Source organism: Artemia sp. Qi Xiang Cuo, chromosome 18, assembly GCF_049724085.1.
Source record: "Artemia sp. Qi Xiang Cuo chromosome 18, ASM4972408v1, whole genome shotgun sequence".
NCBI lineage: Eukaryota > Metazoa > Arthropoda > Branchiopoda > Anostraca > Artemiidae > Artemia > Artemia sp. Qi Xiang Cuo.
Genome location: NC_142811.1, coordinates 29855210 through 29861209, shown reverse-complemented (window position 1 = coordinate 29861209; position 6000 = coordinate 29855210). Strand labels below are relative to the sequence as shown.

At 33.5% G+C, this 6000-nt stretch overlaps 1 protein-coding gene and 1 long non-coding RNA gene across 4 annotated transcripts in view; one reads left to right on the top strand and one right to left on the bottom strand.

Annotated features, from left to right (window-relative positions):
- Positions 1-6000, bottom strand: part of LOC148941400 (glycoprotein-N-acetylgalactosamine 3-beta-galactosyltransferase 1-like) — an 880586-nt gene that overhangs the window by 552159 nt on the left and 322427 nt on the right. The gene's annotated exons all lie outside the window — the stretch shown is intronic.
- Positions 2381-4927, top strand: LOC148941402 (uncharacterized). Its single transcript, XR_016143280.1, has 2 exons — positions 2381-2569; positions 4786-4927. It is a non-coding gene; the product is annotated as an uncharacterized LOC148941402 (long non-coding RNA).

Below are 6000 nucleotides of genomic sequence, written 5' to 3'. Positions count from 1 at the left end.
GATCAGAGCTTTGACGCTACCGTTACCACAATCCAATCAACACCTTGGAGTAAGAGGTTTGACAGATTTATTGTTGGCTTCTATTGACTTGTGAACATTTTATATAAATGTACATTCACGCAAAAGCACAACTCCAAGGATTTTCAGTAAAGAATCGACTGCAGAATTCTCTAATTCGTATTGGCTGGGCATAAGAGACTGGAGTCATTTTGGTTCTGTCAGACGTTTTGGGGTTTGAGCTTCGTCATAAGTTTCTTTCTCCGTCTCTATCTCCAACAGGGAAATATGGACTGTGTGGCCGACAGATAGATTTGATTTACAGCTACAGAAACAAAAAGACAAGGTCCTAATTAGGAATGTTGAATATTGTATTGTATTCCTTAGCTTAGGTAAATTTAATATATGAGAAATAGACAGCAGTGGTTACAGATTACTGCAATTCTGTAGTAATAGTGATCTAGTTATAACCAATAAGGTTTTTGGTTATAAAATGGGCCATAAATTAACTTGGTATTTCTCCTGATGGTAAAACAACTAACAATATTGATTACGTTATTGTAAACCGAAGACTGGTAGAACCAATATAAGATACAAAGGAGAAGTGCTGATGTTGATCTTAACAGTAAAGATCACCATTTCACTGCGTTTAGTGTTAGCCCATAGCTGAAACTTTGGAAGAATATCCATCTTCCGGGATAATATGATATTGATAGACTTTAGGATAAGAATTTGGAAAGAAATTTCCAGGAACAGTCAAACACTCCATTGAAAGGTTTAAAACTTGAGAATGTAGGGGATGAATATAATAATTCTAGGATAATAGCTTGTGAAGTAGCTGATGGTGTCTCAGGGAAGAATTTTAGAAACGAAACTATGAATATTATTGAAATTGCTTTATATTTACTATAGAGGAGGAGGGGCTTGTACAAGATTGATTTTAGTGATAGATCATACGAAAATTATTAAAATTCCAATAATCGAATTTAAATATGATTGAGGAGCTGTGGAGTGGAGGTAATGGATAAAACTGCTGAAGATTTAAAAATTGCAGCCAGATGACATAGTAGTTCAACATTCTACTAGCATCTTAATAAACTCAGAGGGAATAGTCATTTTAGATTTGTTCTTGTCAAAGATAGAAAAAGGGCCACAGTTAGTGATAAGAAAAGAGTTAAAGAAAGATGGGCGGAACATTTTGATAATTTGCTAAACTGTGATAGAGTTACAGGAAAAGATATAGAAAAGAATGAAAAAGTTTGTGGAACTTCGCATGTGAAGAAGATTTATTTCGTGAGGAAAAATTAGTGAAAACACTAAAAAGATTAAAAAATGTAAGTTTCCAAATGCTTATAAAATGGTAGATAAAATCTTTGACTATGATGATTGTGAGGTTAGAGATAAGTAACTGAAGATTGTGATTATGGCTTAAAAAAGGGAAGTATCTAACAATTTTAGGAAAACAGCTATTATACCCTTCTATAGAAAAGATAATAAGTGTGTATGAGATTATTATAGAGGCACTAGCTTGGTTATTGAAGGAACAAGTTACTTGGTATGATGTTACTTCTTAGATATGGAGATTCTGTAGACAAAGTTCTAAGAACAGAACAGTGTGGTTTCAGAAAGGGGAGAAAATATGTCAAGCATATTTTTGCTCTAAAATTAATAATTGGGATTTTCCTTCTCAATTAAATCTTCAAACCACTTTAGTCTTATAGATTATCACCAAGTGTTTGGTTTTTCTGATAGAAGAGCTTTAGCAAAGGTTCTATGCTTATATTAAATACCAGATGAATATATTAAATGGATTCGTCCTATGTACAAACATAGGATTGTTATGGTTAACGTAGGAAATGTACATACTCCTAGTTCATAAACTGGAAGCAAGCTTTGTGCAAACTCTTTCGGAGGAGTCAGAATATTAGATTGTCAGATTGTCAGAATGAGTACATTCTTGACGAACCACAGTTTTTATATTTGTGGCCAATCTCCAAGATAGATCTGGATTATTCTAAGTGCTACCTCTATTGTTTACAATTTAAGTTGTGAGCTTTTTCCCAGGCTGCTGAAGTACTTTCTTCATCACCCCATCATGGATTTTGAAGAAAATCCAGTGCAATCTAAAAGTTACTCAAATACTGTTCTTTTTTACCTTTACCTAAAAGCAGGTTCAGAATATTACGATTAATATCTTATAGATTTCAGTATTTAGATTTCATTTGTTATCAATATGCAGACTCTTTGGCTGAGGCAGAAAACCTGAATGAAACAGAATTAACTTGCGAAGGGTATAGGCATTTGGACTGTACCTTTTCTGGAACTTTGGATTCATTACTATATGGATTTCAGACCTAAGCATTCATTTTTTTTTCAGTTATATCCATCTGAAGTCAAAAAAAATCTTTTCGAAAGTAAAGTCACTCCGTTCTGTATCATTGGATCAGTCTCTAACCATAATTCTCTTACTCAAAAACCAGGATTTGAACAAATTTATACTTTGGAAAAACATGAGGTGGCTAGCAGTGTTTCCACTTGGCTTGGTCAAAAGAAGAGTAGAGGTGGTAAGAAAGTAAGTAGAATGAAAGTTGAAATTATTTTAAATTAGTTTTGAATATCCTATAATTAGTTTGAAATTTATTTTGAGCATTGAATATCCAGTAGATTCCATGAAATATTCCCCCTTCCAAAACAAAATTATCTACAGACAGCTCCTACTGCGTAAAAAAGCCCCTCCCTAGGGTATTCCACCAGGAAAATTCCATCCTTACGAAAAAATACCCCCCAAAATTAGTTTTGCACAATTTAGCCTGGGGAGTTCCTTTTAGAACATTTTTCATTTGAAAAAAGTTTTGTTTCTTATTTAATTTCCAATCTTTTTCAAATCATACTAGACATTCCCCTCTTCTGAACTTTTTTCAGGAGATCCCAACCTACACCCTTTTCCTCTCCTTAATGGTTAATTTCTCCCTTAGAAAATTTCCCCTTCGAGAAGTTTTATCGTTGAAATTTCCCCCATGGAGAATTTCACCCTAGGAAAATCTTCCTTCACAGACAGACCTCTCACACAATTCTAACCCTGCTGAAAATTTTCTCAGACAATTCTTCCCGAACATCTCCAAATTTAAGATCGAATCGACAAAGAAAAAATAAGACAAATAAAAATAATTGCGTGAGGGTGGTCTGGTAAATTCTCCCCAAGTAAAAGTCCTCCTTAAAGGTTCACCCCCAGAAATATCCCTCCTAAAAAAAAATCTCAGTGTAGAAAATAACCACCGCAGAAAACTCCCCGTCCCTTAAAAATGTCTGTATGTATCACAATAACAAATCCTATGCGTTAACAATGGGCAAATTTTATAGCTTACAGTTGTTTCCTCAGGGGCTATAAAGGGTCTTTTCATCCCAAGAGGCATAGTTACTGGACATTCTAACTCTGGTGAAAAAAATGGCTGATCAAAATTTTGATCGGATGACTTAGAGGGGAAAATGAGGATAGAAGGGGGACTAATTGCCCTTCAATGCTTTTGCTTACCTAAAATGGGCACTTAAAACTTTATATTCCATTCGAATGAGCCTTCTTCAAAACTTTTGGACCTAGTCATTTGATGCGATCTCCTCTTGGGAAAACAAACTAACACAGATTCGTGATTTTTCTTGTGGTAAATTTCGACATATTCACAGATGGGAGCTTAAAACCCATACAGCAGGGTTATCGAATGCGCAAAATCTGATGATGCGATTTTTCTCAGCATTTCTTGATTTTTTGGGGGGAGGGGGGCGGCTATGCCTTTTTTCAAAATTTATGCAAATTTTTCCCAGGCTCATAGCTTTTGACGTGAAGCCTCATAGCTTTTGGTTGAATCATGTATATTTGCATTATTGAATTGTGTTTACATTTTTATAGCACAATTATATCTGTGTTATAGTATTATAGCATAAATTGTGTTTGGAAGCAATATAAAAAGCCAGTCGTGTTTTTGCATGTATTGGAATTTAAGAATTATGTTTTAAAAAGTTATTGTTACTATTAAGCCGAGTCACACCTTATATAAAGTTTTTTACCACAAACTGCTTGATGAACCAATATTTTAAAATTTCCAATTTACCATAATATTTCTGGAATTCCCTTTAAATCAACATCTTCAAACCAACAATTTATGATTAATTATTTTATACAATCACCCCCAAAAACAATAACTGAGCCTCCCTAAGAGTAAAATTTAACAGGAATAATAGCAAATTGTCAACCATGTAAAACGGTTGCTGATGTTTATTATTCAGTGCAAGCATTTGCCCCAACTCATGTTTGATATTTCTATAAGGCAAAGGGAAAATATTCAACTTACCATGACCCTTTGATTATTTTTTATCAAGTTTGCACTCATTTTTACATGATCATGATGGGTTGCTCGTTTGTGTGTGCTCGTGTGTATCTTTGATGGATATTTCGTTTGTATCTCGTTTGGGTTGCTCGATGGATATGCTCGTTTGTACCTTTGTTATTTAAGTATTTTTTGCCTAGAAGCTTTGAGTTTCGGTTAGTTATATTTTAATTTTGTATATAAACTTATTTTGAAAACTAAAAAGAGGGAAGGTCTTTTCGTTAGATTTATATCATCCTTTAATTTGATTTCTTTATAAATTTTTTTTTTACATGGTTTTATTATAGACATTGTTTTTTTTATTGATTCTTACTCTAGTTTTCTATTTTCTTTGATATTTATGTTTTCTTGTTTAAAATAATAACGTGTCAGTTTTTTTGTAACAGTATTATTTTAACTCTTTTAGCATAGTAAAGGATTCAAAGGGATTTTTAGCGTAGCCCCGTTGGAATGGATATTCCCTGGAAGCCTAGAAAGTCAAGAAACAACCGTTCATCTGCCAATGAAAATCAGGAACTTACCCGAATTTACCATAGTATTCCAAAGATGTAAGTTAAGCATTTGTTTTTCTCGTAATCTTTATAAATTTGATGAAAAAATTAAAAAAAATTAACACATACAGTCACACCAGCCGTTAGGACCAAGACATAAAAACAAACAATAAATGATGATGAGCAAAACCAATATCAAGCACATGAACGGGATTTGAAAGGAAGAGTTCTAGTTTTGGAACATAAACTTGTTAAAGACAAATTTTAAATACAGAAATTTAAAATTTCTTTATCTTCAACACAAGTTTCTCGCGGACCAGTTCATATGGAACAGGTGCTACTAGAAACTTTAGGGTAGGTTCATTCACTTGAAATTTGAGAGTTCAAGAGCTCTATGAAGAACCAAACATAACTGAATGGAGCATAGCCCCCCCCCCCTGCCTCATTCTTCATTTCTTATCGGTCCTCTCTATCCTCCAATGATATTTAATCAGTATTTTTTACTTAGTTTTTTGTTAAAAAATACCATGTTCGATAAATATTCTGCTAGGTATGCCTACAGATAATGAGTATTGGAAATTGCTTAAGCAAATGTTTTAGAATGGATAAGTGAACACTGTTTAATATTTCAGTAATTGGTAAACGAATTAAGTTGAATTTTGAAAACATTTTTACCAAAACATTATAGAAATTGCAGACGGATTACGAAAACTGTCCATTGTGGTAGTCAGGGACCAAAAAATTAGCCCTGTACAACTCTATAACTGTATACCACCATCACAAGACCTGTTTACAATCAAAAAATTACTGGAAATAATCCCTGCTTATTCCTTTCTTAGACTCTTTCCTGTCCATGCTTAGCCTATGGTTTTCAGAATAATGCGCCAAGACTTTTACCGTTTCATCATTAATACCTCTTCAATGTATGATTACGAAACTTGAAGAGTTAGAGGCTAAACCCAGAATATTCGTAGTATATTAGCCTCTAGACAATATTGCACTTAACTGGATCCAGAATAGAGCTGGTGAAATCGGAAAAGAAAAGTAAAACCAATTCTAAATTGATAACACTAACTGCCTTGGATATGCCTAAGGAAAAGCATTAAATTTCTATAATTCCAAAAAGGCAT